The sequence below is a fragment of the Hyperolius riggenbachi genome, chromosome 4, assembly GCF_040937935.1.
Source record: "Hyperolius riggenbachi isolate aHypRig1 chromosome 4, aHypRig1.pri, whole genome shotgun sequence".
Classification (NCBI taxonomy): Eukaryota; Metazoa; Chordata; class Amphibia; order Anura; family Hyperoliidae; genus Hyperolius; species Hyperolius riggenbachi.
Genome location: NC_090649.1, coordinates 69,083,221 through 69,103,744, shown reverse-complemented (window position 1 = coordinate 69,103,744; position 20,524 = coordinate 69,083,221). Strand labels below are relative to the sequence as shown.

The following is a 20,524-nucleotide window of genomic DNA, read 5'->3' as shown; positions in this document are numbered from 1 at the left end:
GCCGTCAGGACAGCTGAGCGTCACCTCTGCTGCAACACTCTCCATCGGTCCAGAGGAAACCTGGCAGTGGATCCATTGGTTATCCCATGAAGCATCGATCACTGGCAGATTTGATTATAATGATTGAACCTGCTGGGGAAAATTAAGAAAGTCTATGGGAACCTCAAAGAGACTCAGAGATGAATAAAAAAGAAGAATCAATACTTACCCGGGGCTTCCTTCCGCCTCATAAACACGTCTAAGTCCCACGCCGTCCTCCTGCGGTCTGTCGTTCAGCCGCGGTGAGCACCGGTAACAGGCTCAGTGACGTCAGTCCGGGTCTACTGCGCATGTGCGGGAGGTCTGAGCATGTGCGGGAGGTCTGAGCATGTGCGGGAGATCTGCGCATGTGCGGGAGGTCTGCACATGTGCGGGAGATCTGCGCATGTGCGGGAGGTCTGCACATGTGCGGGAGGTCTGCGCATATGCGGGAGGTCTGCGCATATGCGGTAGGTTTGCGCATGTGCGGGAGATCTGCGCATGTGCGGGAGGTCTGCACATGTGCGGGAGGTCTGCGCATGTGCGGGAGGTCTGCGCATGTGCGGTAGGTCTGCGCATGTGCGGGAGGTCTGCGCATGTGCGGGAGGTCTGCGCATGTGCGGGAGGTCTGGGCATGTGCGGGAGGTCTTGCGCATGTGCGGGAAGTCTGCGCATGTGCGGGAAGTCTGCGCACGTGCGGGAGGTCTGTGCAGATCCATAGGGTAGGATTTAGACCAGGGGTGCCCACACTTTTTTGGTTCGCGAGCTAATTTAAAAATTGCAGAGCCGAGGAGATCTACCACCTCCCCCCATACACACAGTGTCTCTACCCCCCCCCCCCCCCCCCCCATTCTAGATAAACCATGCAGCAGCTACATCACCTGCCAACAGTAAAAATGTTCACTGGAGTTCCTCTTTAAACGATCACTCCATTTCTAGTAAGTTCATATAACACTTCCCTGGTACTTGCGCCACTGCAACAGCCGCTGGAGAGATACGTAGAGGGCGCACTTCTCATGCGTAGACTGGCCGCGTGTGATGGAAGTGTGAGGACCCGTACCGGCACGGCAGAAGACTGAGGACAGCAGCGTGAGAGCGATCCGAGCGAATGGGGCTGGAGGAAGCCCCAGGTATGTATAAAACGTTTAATGTAATCCAGCTCTGAGTGCCTTTAAGAGCGTCTAAATCTGAGGGCCTCATGAAAGTCTTGCTATGCGGCCCAATAATCTCTAGCTACGCCACTGCTAGGGGGGACAGCATAAGGGCTGGCGAGGCGGCGTTACTAGTCCGATCTCCGAGAGATTTCATGCTGTGGTGTATGGCAGCCAACATATTCGATCAGAGAGAGTTCTGTCTCTTGGGAAAATGTATGGTCAGATGAAGAATGTGCTGATCGACCAAGAGACAGATCTCTCTCTGATCGAAGAGAGATCTATTGCCCGTTCATACACCACAGGCAGATTCCTGATCAATACCTCGGGGCTGGGTCCTTCATCCATACACGCACCCCACGTGGTTGCCGGAGTAACGTGGCCACGTGTGTGACGTCACATACGCGCCCACGTGTACGCCGATAACCACGTAGAGCACTTACGGATGAAGGACAGATCCATAGTGCGTTCGACGCTTGTTCCGATATCACTTATTATTACCGCCACACACTTGACTGAATACGGTGGCCTGACATCTTGCAGCATGTCCAACCGATTAATGCGACCGATTTTGGCGCCAAATTGGTCGCATCCTCGATCAGGCATGCACTTGGCGGTACCAATTTTCCTTTGATTCAGATAATCAGATGGTCGATTGGCCGCCAAGTCACCTGATGTATGGCCACCTTTGCAGTGTATTGCACTGATCTGTGGTCCCCAGAGACAGCACTGAGCTGAGGTAAAGCAGAAGTGCTACAATAACACGTCCATAAGCGGTGATCTGCAGAAGCTGGGCTGCAGGTTGCTTTGTGCTGCACTAAGCAGTGGGCAGAAGTAGAGTTCTCAGGTTCACAGCCCAGGGAGAGCGGGGGAGTGGAGTGGGCGGCTGCCCATTGGCTGCCCTGTGTGGCACTCAGGCAGCGGGGACGGCCAGTGTCTGTGTACAGGAGCGAAGCGTGCGGGCGCAGAGCAGGAGAGGACGCCGAGCACACACTGCAGGTAGGAGATAATTGCCTATAGGGGATTGCAGCAGCTCCAGCCTTGCCTGACAACAACTGCTTCATCTGCAGCAGCCTGGTTAGCACTGACACAGCGGAGGGGAGAAATCTCACAAGCGATGAATCCCCCCCATGCAGAGGCTGTGCTCTTGTGCAAGGTGAGGGAGAGGAGGAGGAGGAGGATGGGGATGATGGGAACCTGGAGCTGCTTGTGTGAGGACAGCTGGATCAGGTTGACACGGGGGCAGCCTGATATACATTGTACTGAGAGTAAAGCTATACATTACAGGAAGAGGATCTATACACTATAATCTACAGGGGATAGGCACACCTCCTATAGATTGGGGCAGCCTGATATACATTGTACTATATAGAGGAGCAGCTGATAGAGTATATACATTATAATGCACAGGGGATAATAATGTACAGGGGATAGGTACACCTCCTATAGATGGGGGCAGCCTGGTATACATTGTACTATATAGAGGAGCAGCTGATAGAGTATATGCATTATAATGTACAGGGGATAGGTACACCTCCTATAGATGGGGGCAGCCTGGTATACTATATACAGGAGCAGCTGAGAGTCTATACATCATAATATACAGGGGATAGGTACACCTATAGATGGGGCAGCCTGGTATACTATATACAGGAGCAGCTGAGAGAGAGTCTATACATCATAATATACAGGGGATAGGCTCACCTCCTATAGATGGGAGCAGCCTGATATACTATATACAGGAGCAGCTGAGAGTCTATACATTATAATGTACAGGGGATAGGCACACCTCCTATAGATGGGGCAGCCTGGTATCCTATATACAGGAGCAGCTGAGAGTCTATACATTATACTGTACAGGGGATAGGCACTCCTATAGATGGGGCAGCCTGGTATCCTATATACAGGAGCAGCTGCGAGAGAGTCTATACATCATAATATACAGGGGATAGGCACACCTCCTATAGATGGGGGCAGCCTGATATACTATATACAGGAGCAGCTGAGAGTCTATACATTTTATAATATACAGGGGATAGGCACTCCTCCTATAGATGGGGCAGCCTGATATACTATATACAGGAGCAGCTGAGAGTCTATACATCATAATGTACAGGGGATAGGCACACCTCCTATAGATGGGGGCAGCCTGATATACTATGTAGAGGAGCAGCTGAGAGTCTATACATCATAATATACAGGGGATAGGCACACCTCCTATAGATGGGGGCAGCCTGATATACTATGTAGAGGAGCAGCTGAGAGTCTATACATCATCATATACAGGGGATAGGCACTCCTCCTATAGATGGGGGCAGCCTGATATACTATGTAGAGGAGCAGCTGAGAGTCTATACATTATACTGTACAGGGGATAGGCACTCCTCCTATAGATGGGGCAGCCTGGTATATACAGGAGCAGCTGCGAGAGAGTCTATACATCATAATATACAGGGGATAGGCACACCTCCTATAGATGGGGCAGCCTGATATACTATATACAGGAGCAGCTGAGAGTCTATACATTATACTGTACAGGGGATAGGCACACCTCTTATAGATCGGGCAGCATGATATACAGGAGCAGCTGAGAGAGAGAGTCTATACATTATAAGAGGATCTATACATTACACTGTACAGGGGATAAACACACCTCCTATAGATGGACACAGGGGAGATCTGAAGGGGGGTGGGGGCAGCCTGATATAGTATATACAGAAGCAGATGAGAGAGTCTATACATTATAATGTACAGGAGATAGGCACACCTCCTATAGATGGGACGCATGGGAGGTCGGGGGGGGGGGGGGGGACAGCCTGATCTACTATATACAGGAGCAGCTGAGAGAGAGTCTATACATTATGAGAAAAAGGAAGCACAAGAGGATCTATACATCATAATGTACAGGGAATAGGCACATCTCTTGTAGATGGGCACCGGAGAGATCTGGAGGGACAGCCTGATATACTTTAGACAGGAGCAGCTGAATGAGAGTCTATACGTTATAATGTACAGGGTATAGGCACTCCTCCCATAGAAGGACACGGGAGATTGGGGGGGGGGGGGGGGGGTTCTATATACTGGAGCAGCTGAGAGAGAGTCTATAGGTCATAATGTACAGGGAGTAGACACATCCTATAGGTGGGCACAGGGGAGATCGGGGGGTGGCTGATATACTGTATACAGGAGCAACTGAGAAAGAATGATATACATTATAATATACAGCCAGGGAATATGAGGGGAGCCCAAGAGAGTATATACATTACAATATGATAGGAGGGGACCATAAGTACAGAAGTAATTGCCTCTGCAGCCTTATAGATGGGCACTGGGGGGGGGGGGGGGGTGCAGCCTGATATACTATATACAGGAACAGCTGAGAGACAGTTTATACATTAGAATAGGAAGGGGAGCACAGGAGGATCTATACAATACAATGTACAGTGGATAGGCACACCAGGCATGGAGAGATCTGGGGGGTAGCCTGATATATTATATACAGGAGCAGCTGAGAGAGAATCTATACATTATAATGTACAGGGAATAGGCACACCTCCTATGGATGGGCACAGGAGAGATCTGGGGGTAGCCTGATATATTATATACAGGAGCAGCTGAGAGAGAATCTATACATTACAATATAATGTACAGGGAATAGGTGGTGAGCACAAGAGAATATATACATTACAATATAATGTACGTGAAATAAGGGGGGGGGGGCACAATAACAGCAGTGATTGCCTCTGCAGCAGGGGATAGGCACACCTCCTATAGATGGGCACAGGGGAGATCTGGGTGGACAGGAGGATCTATACATTATAATATACTAGCTGATTGCCCGGCGTTGCCCTGGTATGTATTTGGCTGGTGTTGACTCCGCCCACTTTCCCTAACCCTAACACACAATGACTCAATGACCTAGTTTGTGAGCTTTGCATTGTTTGGCATCAATAATTTGCATTGAAATGAAACAAATCTGATTGGCTTTGGCTCCACCCTCTTTTCTGAATTTGAACCCCAGTCACCCAATGACCAACTGTAACAGGTTTTAAGCTTGTGTCCTTAACAGTGCAAGAATGGCAGCAATTGAATATTCCCCTTGAAAAGCAATACATGAATTTGGATTGGCTTTTGTAGGATCCACCCTCTTTTATGAATATTAATCCCAGTCACCCAGTGACCAACTGTGCAAAGTTTGAGAACCCTACCGTTAACAGTGTAAGAATGGCTGCAGTTTACACTTTCCCAGTGAAATTTGTATTTGTCTCCGCCCACTGATGACTCAGCATTGCCTGGGTATGTATTTGGCTGGTGTTGGCTATGCCCACTTTTTCTAACAGTAACAGACAATTACTTAATTACTCAATGACCAAATTTGTGAGCTTTGCAGTCTTTGGCATCAATAATTTGCATTGAAATGAAACAAATCTGATGGGCTGTTTGTGTCTCCACCCCTTTTCTGAATTTGAACCCCAGTCACCCAATAAATAACTGTACCCAGTTTGGGGCATGTGCCATTAACAGTGCAAGAATGGCAGTAATGAAATATTCCCCTTGAAAATCAATAGGTGAATTTTGATTGGCTTTTGTAGGCTCCATCCACTTTTATGAATAATAGCTGATGAATCGGCGTTGCCCGGGTATGTATTTGGCTGGTGTTAGCTCCGGCCACTTTTTCTAACCCTAACACACAAATACTCAATGATCAAGTTTGTGAGCTTTGGGGTCTTTGTCATCAATCATTTGTATATTCCCATAGAAATTAAACAAATCAGATTGGCTGTTTGTGGCTCTGCCCCTCTCCGGCATTTGAACCCCAGTCACCCAATGATCAACTGTAGCAGGTGAATTTTGATTGGCTATTATAGGCTCCACCCACTTCCCATAATATTAATCTCAGTCACCCAGTGACCATCTGGGCAAAGTTCGAGAACCCTTGCCAGTAACAGTGTAAGAATGGCTGCATTTTATATTTTCCTAGTGAAATTTGTTTTTGGCTCCGCCCACTGTTTGTAACCTTGACACACATTCACTCAATGACCAAGTTTGTGAGCTCTGGTGTCCTTGGCATCAATTTGTAATTTACCAGTGAGATGAAACAAATCGGATTGGCTGTTTGGAGCTCCACCCCTTATCTGAATTTGAACCCCAGTGACTTAATGACCAACTGTAGCAGGTTTGAGGCTTGTGCCATTAACAGTGCAAGAATGGCAGCAATTTAAATATTCCCCTTGAAAATCAACAGGTGAATTTTGATTTTCTTTTTAGGCTCCACCCACTTTCCTGAATATTAATCCCAGTCATCCATTGACTAACTGTGTCATGTTTGAGAACCCTGCCAATAACAGAATGGCTGAAATCAATCTAACAACCAATCCTAAAATAACCAACTGTGCCAAGTGTGGGGATTCTGGCTCGATTACTGTGAGAATGGCAGCCTTTTCCATTTTCTCCATTCACTTTAATGGGTGGAATCTGATTTGCTGTTTGTAGCTCCGCCCAGGTGTGCAGGGGGGACGCGAGACCCCCAGAACATATCATCCCAGGTAGTAAGGGATCTGTGTACCAAGTCTTGTTCAAATCGGTCAAGCCGTTTTCACGTGATCACACACACGCACGCACGCACGCACGCACGCACGCACGCACACACACACACACACACACACACACACACACACACACACACGATTTTATATATATAGATAATGTACAAGGGATAGACACACCTCCTATAGATGGGCACAGGGGAGATCTGGGTGGACAGGAGGATCTATACATTATAATATATAATGTACAGGGGATAGGCACACCTCCTATAGATGGGCACAGGGGAGATCTGGGTGGGCAGCCTAATATACTATATACAGGAGCAGCTGAGAGGGAGTCTATACATTATAATGTACAGGGAATAGTACAGTACTGATCAGTGATGCTGCAGCAATAAATACCATCAGCTTAGCTTCCTGTCTGTGCGGGTTTCCTTCAGGCACTGTGGTTCTCTCCCACATCCCAAACACTTCCTGATTAATTAATTAGTAACCCCCTCCCAACCCAACCAAGTCTCCAGTATGTGGTCAGGATATTGGACTGTGGTAGGGAGGTTAGATTGTGCGATCCCTTAAGGGACCCACACGAAAGGGCACACCCTGGATCTTATATTTCATTCCGGACTTTTAATATCACACATGGATATAAACCCAGTGGTATGGTCAGACCACCACACCATCCACTTCTCTCTGACAGCACCAGCGATAAAACACAGAGGGAAAGAACTCATAAAATACCGTTCACTGAAAGATGTCTCACCCCAGCATGTTCAGAATATTCTCAACTTCGACGCATTAACCAATCATTGCGCAGACCCAGACTCCATGGTCCTGATATACAACCATGCAGTGTCATCTGCCTATGACGCCCTCGCTCCAGTTCGCATCAAACGATCTACACCACTTCACCATGCACGGTGGTTTGACAGCTCACTAAAGGACATAAAGAAAGAAGTGCGCAGACTAGAAAGGAAGTGGCGAAAATCTCAGAATTCAAAAGATAAACACACCCTTGTCTCTCACCTGGAAAGCTACCAAAATGCGATCACCAAGAAAAAATCCTCCTACCTATCACAGGAGATCGCAAAGGCCGCCAACAGACCAGCCCAACTATTCCGCACAGTTGATAGACTATGTAATCCATCCTGTCTAAAACCCACTATAACTCCCTCAAAGGAGCTATGTGAGAAATTTGCTTGCTACTTTGCTGACAAAGTATCTTCTATTCGGTCTCTCATTCAGTCCACAGCACCCAAGACTCATGCAACTAATGGAAATAGCTGCAAAAACAACCTAACACCCTGGACTGACTTCAAAAGTATTAGTGAGGAAGAGATCTCAGACATCCTCTGTCGTCTCCGCCAGACAACCTGCGACCTGGACCCTGGACCAACTAAACATATGCTGAAATGCCCTGACCTGCTTGGTCCAGCATTTCACAAAATAGTAAATTGCTCTCTGCAAGCAGGAAGGTTTCCTACCTCTCTAAGGCCTGGAACCCACTGCAAACCGCAAACGCTAAACGCAACCGCTAGCAATTTGTAACAGCGGTTTGCAAGCGGATTCATGCGCGTTTGCGGTCGCGTTTTGCAACATTGTATTTTTTTGCCCAGCGGGTGCGTAGCGTTTTGCGGTTTGCGGTTTTATCCTGATTGGTCGTGTGAATAATTTTTCATTTTGTTACATTGCGCTGCACCGCAAAACGCTAGCAGAACCGCTCAGTTTAGGTTTTGCTGAGCGTTTCCACTAGCGTTTCAATACTTTACATTGAAGCGCTAGCGCTCCCAAAATGCTGCAGGTCCTGCGTTTGCGTTTCTGAGAAACGCAAACGCTCCTGTGGAAGTTGCCCCATCCATTAACATTAGCACAGCGTTTTGGCAAAGTGCTAGCGTATCGCAGTGCTGCCAAAACGCTGCTAAAAGCGCTCCTGTGGGCTCCAGCCCTAAAAGAAGGAATCATCAAGCCCCTTCTTAAAAAACCTTCCATGGATCCAGATGCTATGAGCAGCTACAGACCTGTCTCCAACCTCCCCTTCTTAGGTAAAGTTATTGAAAAGGCTGTCTATCTGCAACTTGAAACCAGGCTGTCAGTAAACAACATCCTGGACCCTCTACAATCTGGCTTTAAGAAACACCACAGCTGTGAAACAGCCCTCATCCAAGTCTGCAACGATCTGCTCATGGCAAGGGACAGAGGGGAATGCTCCATCCTAATCCTGTTGGATCTCTCAGCTGCTTTTGATACAGTTGACCATAAAATCCTGCTTAACAGACTGCAGGAGTACTGTGGCATCAGTGGATCAGTCCTCCAGTGGTTCAGATCATTCCTGACTGACAGAACACAGAGAGTATCCCTAGGACCTATAATGTCCAAACCTGCACCTCTACAATTCAGAGTGCCACAAGGATCAATCCTATCCCCTCTGCTGTTTGCAATCTACATGTTGCCAATCGGTACACTTATCCAACGACATGGCCTGACGTACCACTGCTACGCCGATGACACACAGCTATACCTGTCCTTCAAACCTGGTGGAACAGACCCTACCCCAAAAATAAACTCTTGCTTAGCTGAGCTTCAGGCATGGATGAATGATAACTGGTTGAAACTGAATGCTGTCAAAACTGAGGTCCTGTTTGTCCAAAGCCAGCACTCACCATCAAAACAGCTCTATCCTAAAGCAACACCAATCAGGATTGGGAATTCAGACATAAACAGCTCCAACCTTGTGCGCAGCCTTGGCGTACTAATCGATGGGGAATTGAGTTTCAGAAACCAAATTTCATCTGTAGTTAAATCTTCCTTCTTTCATCTGAAGAACATTGCAAAGATTAAACATCTGATTCCCCCAGAGGATCTTTAAACCCTAGTCCACGCCTTCATTACATCACGGCTGGACTACTGCAATGCCCTTTATGCTGGCCTCCCCAAAAAGGACCTGCGTCGCCTGCAATTAGTGCAGAATGCTGCTGCCAGATTGCTAACAAACCAGCCTCGCCACTGTCACATTACACCGATCCTTCGCTCACTGCACTGGCTACCAGTAGAATGGAGAATACTCTTCAAGATTGGACTGCTGACATTCAAATCCCTGCACAATCTGGGCCCTGGATACATGAAGGACTTGCTGAAGCTGCACCACACCTCTCACAACCTCAGATCAGCAAGTTCTATAAACTTGGTCACTCCCAGAGTGCACCTCAAAAAATCTGGAGACAGAGCCTTCTGTCATGCTGCCCCTACTCTTTGGAACTCCCTACCACACCCAGTAAAGACAGCACCTTCCCTGGAGCTATTCAAATCCAGACTGAAAAGCCACCTGTTTAGCCTGGCATTTCCAGATTTATAAAATTCTTCCTCTGTACCACGATGGTCTGAGCCATGCTTATGCGCTTTGAGTCCCACGGGAGAAAAGCGCTTTACAAATGTTATTTGTTGTTGTTGTTGTAGTGATAGGAGTTACTCAGTGTACTCTGTATGACCCCGTATAAAATGTCAGCGCTGTATAAATACAGAATAATATCCTAAAACTGATGTTATTCAGCCTTCATTTTGAGTGAGGGACTTTTTGCTCAATAAAGGGGCCCTTACACTGTTCGATTTCAGCCATCGATTGATCGACCGATCGATTTATTTATTTTAAAACATAGAAGGGGCGTAACAATAGACCCTGCAAGGGATGCGCCTAGAAGCTGCAGGGGGCCCATGGGGAAGAAGTTTCTTTTCTCTGTCCTGAGAGACTGAAAACTTAGGGCACGGATAGAAAAAGCTTTCTGTTCTAATAACTGCATCTGCTCAGCTACTGATAAGGAATCATACAAAGATTTGTAGACAGCAGGCACGGGCTTAAATTCGGATTCAGGTAATCTGGATAGTTACTACCCGCCGGATTTCACCCAGTAATGCTGTGCGGGCTGGGCGGGGGGGGGGGGGGGCGTGGGTGTGAAGCTTGCCCGTCTGCGTCTTCTTCGCTCGTCCCTTGGCGCCTTCCACGATGCGTTCCAATGCGCCGTCACATGACTACAAACACTTCCTCCTTCAACCCGGAAGGAGGAAGTGTTTGTAATCATGTGACGGCGCATTGGAACGCATCGTGGGAGGCGCCGAGGGACGAGCGAAGAAGACGTCAGACGGGTAAGCTTCACACCCCCAGCCCCTCCCCTCCGCCCAGCATTACTGGGTGAAATCCAGATAGTAACTATCCGAATCACCCGAATCCGAATTTAAGCCCATGCCTGGTAGACAGTCCCTATTCAGTGTACAGCAGGGTCTTCTGTACAGCGCCCAGCCCAAACCTCTCTACCCCTCCACAATTGCTCTGTACTGTAGTGATGCTAGGGAAGTCTGCAGAGCCAGTTCTGCTCCATCAGAGGACAGAGTGAGGCCTCGTTCACACTGCGTTCCGCTTGCATTAGCGTTTGCGTTGGACTTTTGTTTAGCAATTTTTTTTTATTCCTGGGGCTTGGGTGGGTGTTGCGTTTTTGTGAAAAGCGCTTTTCTAAGCACTTTTCCCGAGCGTTTATTTAATACACTCCCTGACACATGTATGTATATTTAAAAACGCGAATGGAATCACTGCACAAATCGATTTTGTGAGCGTTTGCGGTTTTCCTATACCTTCCATTGAGGCAAAATAACCCCTAAAATGGTCCAGGCGCTAGGCCTGAACGATAAATCGTTTTTGAATCGAAATCGCGATCACGGAAATGACGATTCCGTGATCGCCATAGCAGCGATTTTTATCCCCCTCTCCTGTCAGCATTCCCCGCTAACGCTCGGTGCAGCAGCGGTTTGGGGCGGCGCAGCGCCAGTACTTTCAGTCGCCGTGACGGAAGCAGCTCAGTCTCTCCTCCAACTTCCGCCTACTAGTGTGCAGCCAATCAGCAGAACGGATGGCAAACTCCGCCCACGGGCTCTCACACTAGCGGCGGCTGTCTCCTCTCAGTACCTTAACATCACTGGTCCCCAGCCCCCAGCCCACTATTGGGTCACAGGACAAGTTGCACCAGGCCACAGCTACATCCCCTGCCTCTTCACTGCCGTGTTCAGCCGCGGCTATAATGTAATTTAAACTTCGGCCGAAAAGCCTCCAGTCCCGCCCCGTCCATCACAGCTCCTGCATCAGCCGCGTCATGTGCACGTCCCGCCCCATCCTCTCTTTTCAGCTTGTCAATCATGGACAGAACACCCCCTCCATTGCTGCTCATTCCATCGGCTGTAGCTTGCCAATTATGCACGGCCCGCCCCCTCCATCTTCATCAGCTTGTCGCTAGTGTGCACGGCCATGTATGTGGCCATGCAATTTGGAATTGTACAGTCCTGCCCCCTCCCTCAAAATAGCCAATCACGGGCAGCGGGACTTTTTAGGAAACATGGGGGGGAATGTAATCACAAGATGTCCACAGATTACAGCAAGCAGGTAAACCTTTCTCATTACTTTGTGCAATATTTTGTTAGTTTATTCCTCCTGATTGTACTTGCAACCATTGCTGAGGGAGGTTTAAGGTGGCCATACATCTGCAGATTAAGCAGCCAATCGACCATCTAATTCGATAATTAATATTGAATTGGATGACAATCGGCGCTGGCAAAGACATGCTTGATCAACAATGCAACTCGCCCTCCCTTTTCCTAGTGGTGTCCATTGTGAATTTAGTGCTGAATCTTGATTTAAAGAAAATCGTGAATCGAATCGAAATCGCAATTTCTGACAGAAATCGTGCGATTCAATCTTTTCCTAAAATCGTTCATGCCTACCAGTCGCTGCTTTGCTGCACGCACAGCGCACGAACCGCGCTGATATGAACCTTCTCATAGAGATTCTTTGCACAGGCGTTTTGTGGGCAATTTTAAGAATCGCCTGCGCTTGAAAAAAGGCTGAAAACGCCCCTAGTGTGAACGAACCCTGGGTGTAATAAGCTGAGGCTGGGAGCACACTTGTCTGTCGCATTTCTGTGTGTGTTTTCTGCACACCACGGGGCTTGAGTCACTAAACCGTGATAACTCAAATATCACACCTTATCAAAGATATCACACCTTATCAAAGATATCTCACCTTATGAAAAGATATCACACCTTATCAAAGATATCACACCTTATCAAAGATATCACACCTTATCAAAGATATCACACCTTATCAGAGATATCACACCTTATCAAAGATATCTCACCTTATCAAAGTTGACGCGCCTTATCAGAGTAGCATAGTGTGTGCTGCAAATTTATGCCTGCTAATTGGCAATGGCACTCGTCCTGCCCTGAGCCCCTGAGGGTTCCTAGCGCTCACTATGCTACTCTGATAAGGCATGTTAACTTTGATAAGGTGTGATATCTTTGATAATATAAATATGGCAGCCTCCATATAGCTCTCAATACAGTTGTCCTTTAAGAGAACTCATGGAGAAGCATATGATCAGTTTGATCAGCTGATAGATTTGTAAGGCTCTGATTTGCTGGTTGGTCATGATGATGTGCTAAACCAGGAAGTCATCACAGCAAATCAGAACCTTTTAAATCTATCAGCTGATCAAACTGGTCACATGACCCTCCATGAATTCTAAGCATTTCCATCCCTACAGGATAGGGTGATTATCATCAATCATGTGACTGTCGGTGGCTGTTGGGCCTGGTTCTGTCAGCTCCTTGGTGTGACAGGGCTGGTGTGTTGTGCTGCTGTGTGTTGGGGAACAGATGCAGAGAGAAGCTGTAGAGTGGAGCATTTGTAGAGCAGGTACAGAGAATTAGGGCTGCTCAAATCCTATCCGGGAGACACCGAATAGTTGCTATCCGGATATCTCCCAGTAAACCTGTGCGGGGCGGGGTCAAGCTTACCTGTTTGAGGTCTTCTTCGGTCCGTCCCTCGGCGCCTCCCACGATGCGTTCCACGCGACGGTCACGTGACTACAAAAACTTCCTCCTTCTGGGTTGAAGGAGGAAGTGTTTGTAATCACGTGATGCACGTGGAACGCACCGTGGGAGGCGCCAGGGACGTACGAAGAAGATGTCAGACAGGTAAGCTTGAAACCCACCCCGCACAGGTTTACTGGGAGATATCCGGATAGCAACTATCCGGGTGTCTTCCAGATCCGGATTTGAGCAGCCCTACAGAGAATGCATGCTTTGGAAAAATAAATGCAGGAGTATCTATAGAGCGGCTTGCCTTGGAAAGAAGTTGCATACTAATTATAGGAGGTGTACTCTCCGGAGATCCGGGCCGTGACATCTGTGGAGAGTACGCCTGTGGAAAAAGCTTTATACAATCTTCAGGGAGGAAAAAAGAAAAAAAACCATCATTAGTATGCATTACTGTGCGGGAATAGTGACTGTACCTGGAATACTGGTGATCTCCCATTAATCAGCCAAAACATTAAAGAGACACTGTAACATCAAAAAGTTCCCCTGGGGGGTACTCACCTCGGGAGGGGGAAGCCTCAGGGTCCCAATGAGGCTTCAGACTCCATCCTCTGTCCCACAGGGGTCTCGCTGCAGCCCTCCGAACAGCGGCCTGACAGATCCGACAGCCTGTTCAATATTTACCTTTCCAGGCTTCAGCAGGAGCTTTCGGCTCTGAAGTAGACGGAAATACCCGATCTCAGTTGGGTCCGCTCTACTGCGCAGGCGCCGGAGACTTGCACCTGCGCAGTAGAGCAGATCTGACAGCGATCGGGTATTTCCGCCTATTTCGGAGCCGAGAGCCGCCACAGCGCCTGCGCAGGAGCCGGGAAAGTAAATGTTTACATCGCATCTGTTCGGAGGGCTGCAGCTAGACCCCTGAGGGACGGAGGATGGTGTGGGAAGCCTCATTGGGACCCTGAGGCTTCCCCCTCCCGAGGTGAGTACCCCCCATCGGAACTTTTTGATGTTACAGGTTTTTTTTAAAGAACACCCAAGGCTAAAATAAACTAATGAAATAAACAATTGTATACATCGGCCTTCTCCTAAAAATGACTTTTTAAGTTATTCCACGGTTTTATTTTATGTTTAAATCTACTTTTTAAGATTTAACTGTTTTATTGTTTTTGCTCAATGACACATTCATTGAAGTATGCCAGAGCTAAAATCTATGAACTATTGACCCTTTTATCTCTTGCCTGCCCTAAGAAGCCATTTTCTGCTAGGAAAGTGTTTTATAGGTGGAATTTCTTATCAGTGAGGGTCACACTGTAGTCACTTCCTGTCTGAGTCAGGACTGAGTCAGCCACTTACTGCCACAGCCACTTATATTTAACTCTTTCAGACAGAGTAAGAAAAAAAGGAACACAGCATAGTTATTTGTGTGCTAGGCACTGTACATACCTATGTCTATCTTATAATGTCACATGTCACTTCGGGTATCTTTTAAGGCTGCTTTCACAGTGGGACGTTACAGGCGCACGTTAGAGCAGCCTGTAATGCAGCCCAACTCACAGTAATGAAAAATCAATGGGCTGTTCACATTGCCCACGTTGTGTTACAGTGTAACGCTGGACGTTCAAAGAAAGTGCAGCATGCTGTGCGTTATATGTGGTTTTAGCTGTGTTAGACTGTTTGCACATGCTCAGTAAGGGGAGAGTCCTATTGTTCCTAGCCACATGGCTAATTAATATTCACTGCACTGTAGTGTTGTCCAGATCATGAAGGATTCGGATCTTTGATCCGGATCTTTTTTGTGAGTCGAATCATCCGGATCATCACAATGAAGGATTCGGTTCACAGTGGATGTCTGGAAGAAACAGGAACTGCAGCTTCTGTGCACAAGCACAATCTTCCTGCTGCATCTCTCCCTTCCCCATTAGCACCCTTAATGTGCCCTCATTCTCCTGCACCTCTCACTCTGCTGCACCCCTGCTTCCCTAGTAAAATGATTCAAAGATTCGGTTTAAAGATCCGGATCTTTTCAATGATCCGATTCGAATCATCCGAATCAATGAAAAGATCCAGACTTCCCAGGATAGCACCAAGAACCTCTTAACGCGGCTCAATCTGACGTCCAACTTCAACACCACCATGTTTTGCGTTAGGGGCACGTTATGCGACCTTAACGTCCCCTAAAACGCAACGTCTTGGTGTGAAAGAGGCCTTAAAACCATGCTCTGTCTTTTAAGCTATAAAACAAAAGCAGAAATAATAACCCTTTGAACTTTTCTGCAATAAAACCTTATCTAAAGCTGTCTCTCACTGTTTCTTGGCTGACAACCGAGGTGACATGTGACATGATGAGATAAACATGTGTATGTACAATGCCAAGCACACAAATGAAAAAGTTAAACATCAGGTATGCAAGTGACAGTTTGTGCCCGGGTCGGACTGGGTCAGACTATAGCAAAACACTCACTGAAAAGTAATTACAGCCATAAAACACTTTCCTGTTAGTTAATGGCTTCTGAGAGCAGGAAAGAGCAGATTAGTGAATAATGGCGCACAGCGCCTATGCATAAAAATGGCGCTGCATTAAAATGATACGCTTATCGCTATTTATCGTTGGTACTGCATAATAATGGCGCACAGGGAAAAAAGTAGAAAAACGGCACACACTAACGTTATTTATCAATAGTGGCACACACTAACGTTATTTATCAATAGTGGCACACACTAACGTTATTTATCAATAGTGCCGTTCATTTGCCAAACAGCAGACGTTATTGCCCACAGTAACGTTATTTACCAATAGCGCCCTACATAACCCAAACTGCAGACGTTATTTAACTGCAAAACGGTGAATGAATTTAATGTAACACTGTCAAGGTTAGGGTTTGGCACCACCAGGGGAGATTTAGGGTTAGGCACCATCAGGGGGGTCTTAGGGTCAGGCACCACCAGGGGGGTGGTTAGGGTTAGGCACCACCAGGGGGATGGTTAGGATTAGGCACCACCAGGGGGGTCTTAGGGTTAGGCACCACCAGGGGGGTGGTTAGGGTTAGGCACCACCAGGGGGGTCTTAGGGTTAGGCACCAACCGGGAGGGTCTTAGGGTTAGGCACCAACCGGGAGGGTCTTAGGGTTAGGCACCACCAGGGGGGTCTTAGGGTTAGGCACCAACCGGGAGGGTCTAAGGGTTAGGCACCACAAGGGGAGTCTTAGGGTTAGGCACCACCAGGGGGGTCTTAGGGTTAGGCACCACCAGGGGGGTGGTTAGGGTTAGGCACCACCAGGGGGGTGGTTAGGGTTAGGCACCACCAGGGGGGGTCTTAGGGTTAGGCACCACCAGGGGGGTGGTTAGGGTTAGGCACCACCAGGGAGGGTTTAGGGGTTATGGATAGGTACAGAGAGGGTTCTGTGTGTTAACGCTAAATAACAATAAGGCTTTAACGCTAAATAACAATAAGCCTTTAACGTTAAATAGCGATAAGCGGCAAACGGATTAGCGGCAACACCGTGCGCCATTATTCGCAGGCGCCATTTTCAGATGGATCCGGAAAGAGATAAAAAGGGTTAGATTTGAGCTCTGGCATCTTCAGTGAAGGTGTCATTGATCAGAGACAATGAAACAGTAAAAACTAGATTTAAATATAAAATAAAACTGTGGGATATCTCTAATAAGTCATTTTTAGGTTACTGAGGATAGATACAATTGTTTTTCTTAACAGTTTATTTTTGCCTCGGATGTCCTTTAAGGCTATTTTCACAGTAGGACGGTGCATTTGATGCGGCGTTAATGTCGCTCAACGCGTTCCTAACGCAACACATATACACTTTCACAGTGCAACGTTAAAGTCGCACGTTAGAAAATGTATTTACTGTGGAACTAAAACGGGGCATGCGGAATATTTTAACCTCCTGGGCGATACAGGGCAAACAGGAAATCCTGTTCAGAACGGGATTTCCTGTTTAGCTTCCCCCGTCGCCATGGCGACGATCGCGATGACGACTTTGTGACGTCAAAGGGAGTCCCGATCTACCCCTCAGCGCTGCCTGGCATTTATTGGCCAGGCTGCACACGGGGTCTCGGCGGGGGGGGGTTGGGCGGCCCTATAACGCGGAGGGTAGCGGCAGATCAGCTGCGTGTGAAAAAAAAAATATGCAAATCGGCCAGCAGGGCCTGAGAAATCCTCTGCGGTGGTAATGGACGGGCTAAGCTCGGGATTATCGCCCAGGAGGTTAAAAAAGAAAAAAAAAACATTACTGAGCATGTGCAACACAAGTAACGCAGCAGAATCATTGCTAAAAGCACAGCATGCAGCACTTTCTAATAACGCTACACTAAGTGCTCACTGGGTCGGAGAGCTCAGAGAAGCTTTTTTGCATAGATAACTGAAATTTCTTAACTCTTCCTGTACTGGAAAACAATATGGGACTCTTTTCTTTGCTACTAGTGTTCTATTTTTTAGCTGTACTACACATACAGTTCATTACCTCAGAAAGTTTATTTTCACTTCAGGTTTGCTTTAAAAGCACCAGCGTAATATTGTGTATACTGTAAAAAAAACAAAAAAAACCCCACTGTCCTGTCACCTTGACATCAAACTCCATGCGATAGAAGAAGGGGCGCCTCTAGCCATTTTGTCACTCCAGGCGAGAAAGCCTGTGGCGCCCCCCCACAAGTGGCGGCCACTACGTGTGTGTCCCCACAACCCCCCCTCCCCTTGCGTCCTCCCCATGGGAAAAAAATCGGAATGCAGGAGTGTTTCACCAAAAAATAATCATATTGCAGCAGCATTTCACCAGAAAATAATCATAATGCGACAGCGTTTCACCAGACATTACACTTACTGCGGCAGCGTTTCACCAAAAGATACACATAGGCAGGGCTACTTTCATGAGGCACAAAGGGGGACAGAAGGAAGTGCAAAGCGGGACCGAAGGAGGCACAGGGGTACTGAATAAGGCACACAGGGTGACATAGGGAGGCACAGGGGACAGAAGGAGGCATGAGGGTCAAAAGAAGTCACAAAGGAGGCATAAGGGAACAGAAGGCTGTAGAAATCACACTTCACACACCTGTCACAGGCCTATTCTTCTCCAGGCCTGGAAGCTGGTGCCGAACTCCCGCAGGTACACCACTCCTGCAAACACTTGTACTCTGGACACAATAAGGAGACAGCACACAGGTAGCTTCTTCAAATAATCTGTATTAGTGCCATACAGTTACAGAGCAGACAGGGGACACAACATGTTTCGGGCGTAGCCCTTCCTCAGGTGTCTGAGGGAACAAAAGGAGGCACATAGGGGAACAGAAGAAGGCCCAATGGGTGACAAAAGAAGGCATAGTGAGGCACAGGAGGACAGAAGGAGGTACACAGAGGGGAAGCGGGCGGTACAGGGGGACAGAAGAAGGCATGAGGGCCAGAAGGAGGCACAAGAAAAGGACAGAAGGAGGCACAGGGGGACAGAGGGAGGCACAAAGTGGGGCAGAAGGAGGCACAAAAGGGGGCAGCAGGAGGCACAATGCGGGACAGATTGAGGCACAAATGGGGACAAAAAGAGGCACAGGAGGAAAGAAGGGAGCACAAGGAGACTGAAGGAGGCACACAGAGGAAAGAAGGAGACACAAAGGGGGCAGAAGGAGGCACGATGGGGGACAGAAAAACAGTTTATTTTTGCCTCGGATGTCCTTTAAGGCTATTTTCACAGTAGGACGGTGCATTTGATGCGACGTTAAGGTCGCTCAACGCGTTCCTAACGCAATGCATATACACTTTCGCAGTGCAACGTTAAAGTCACACGTTAGAAAATGTATTTACTGTGGAACTAAAACGGGGCATGCGGAATATTTTAACCTCCTGGGCGATACAGAGCAAACAGGAAATCCTGTTCAGAACGGGATTTCCTGTTTAGCTTCCCCCGTCGCCATGGCGACGATCGCGATGACGACTTTGTGACGTCAAAGGGAGTCCCGATCCACCCCTCAGCGCTGCCTGGCATTTATTGGCCAGGCTGCACACGGGGTCTCGGCGGGGGGGGTTGGGCGGCCCTATAACGCGGAGGGTAGCGGCGGATCGGCTGCGTGTGAAAAAAAAATATGCAAATCGGCCCAGCAGGGCCTGAGAAATCCTCTGCGGCGGTAATGGACGGGCTAAGCTCGAGATTATCGCCCAGGAGGTTAAAAAAGAAAAAAAAAACATTACTGAGCATGTGCAACACAAGTAACGCAGCAGAATCATTGCTAAAAGCACAGCATGCAGCACTTTCTAATAACGCTACACGTTACACACTAACGCAACGTGTGCACTGTGATTTTTGCACAGACTTTGCATTGCTGTGCGTTAGTCTGCGTTAAAATATTTTATAACGTGCGACTTTAGCGTCACACTGTGAAAGAGGCCTAAGTGCTCACTGGGTCGGAGAGCTCAGAGAAGCTTTTTTGCATAGATAACTGAAATTTCTTAACTCTTCCTGTACTGGAAAACAATATGGGACTCTTTTCTTTGCTACTAGTGTTCTATTTTTTAGCTGTACTACACATACAGTTCATTACCTCAGAAAGTTTATTTTCACTTCAGGTTTGTTTTAAAACCATATTGTGTATACTGTAAAAAAAAAAAAAAAAAAAAACCCCACTGTCCTGTCACCTTGACATCAAACTCCATGCGATAGAAGAAGGGGCGCCTCCAGCCATTTTGTCACTCCAGGCGAGAAAGCGTGTGGCGCCCCCCCACAAGTGGCGGCCACTACGTGTGTCCCCCCACAACCCCCCCCCCCCCTTGCGGAACAGATTGAGGCACAAATGGGGACAAAAAGAGGCACAGGAGGAAAGAAGGGAGCACAGGGAGACTGAAGGAGGCACACAGAGGACAGAAGGAGACACAAAGGGGGCAGAAGGAGGCACGATGGGGGACAGAAAAAAGCACAAAGGGGGCAGAAGGAGGCACAGGAAGACAGTAGGAGGCACAAA

General features: G+C 47.8%; 1 protein-coding gene across 2 annotated transcripts in view; it reads left to right on the top strand.

Moving 5' to 3' along the window:
• The first annotated feature begins 2,085 nt into the window (after nt 1-2,085).
• RCAN2 (regulator of calcineurin 2) overlaps nt 2,086-20,524 on the top strand; it is a 145,732-nt gene continuing 127,293 nt past the window's right edge. The window contains exon 1 of one of the 2 annotated variants that reach the window (XM_068280176.1): nt 2,086-2,168. The gene's annotated coding sequence lies outside the window, so the exon portion shown is untranslated. The other variant, XM_068280177.1, reaches the window with a different exon arrangement.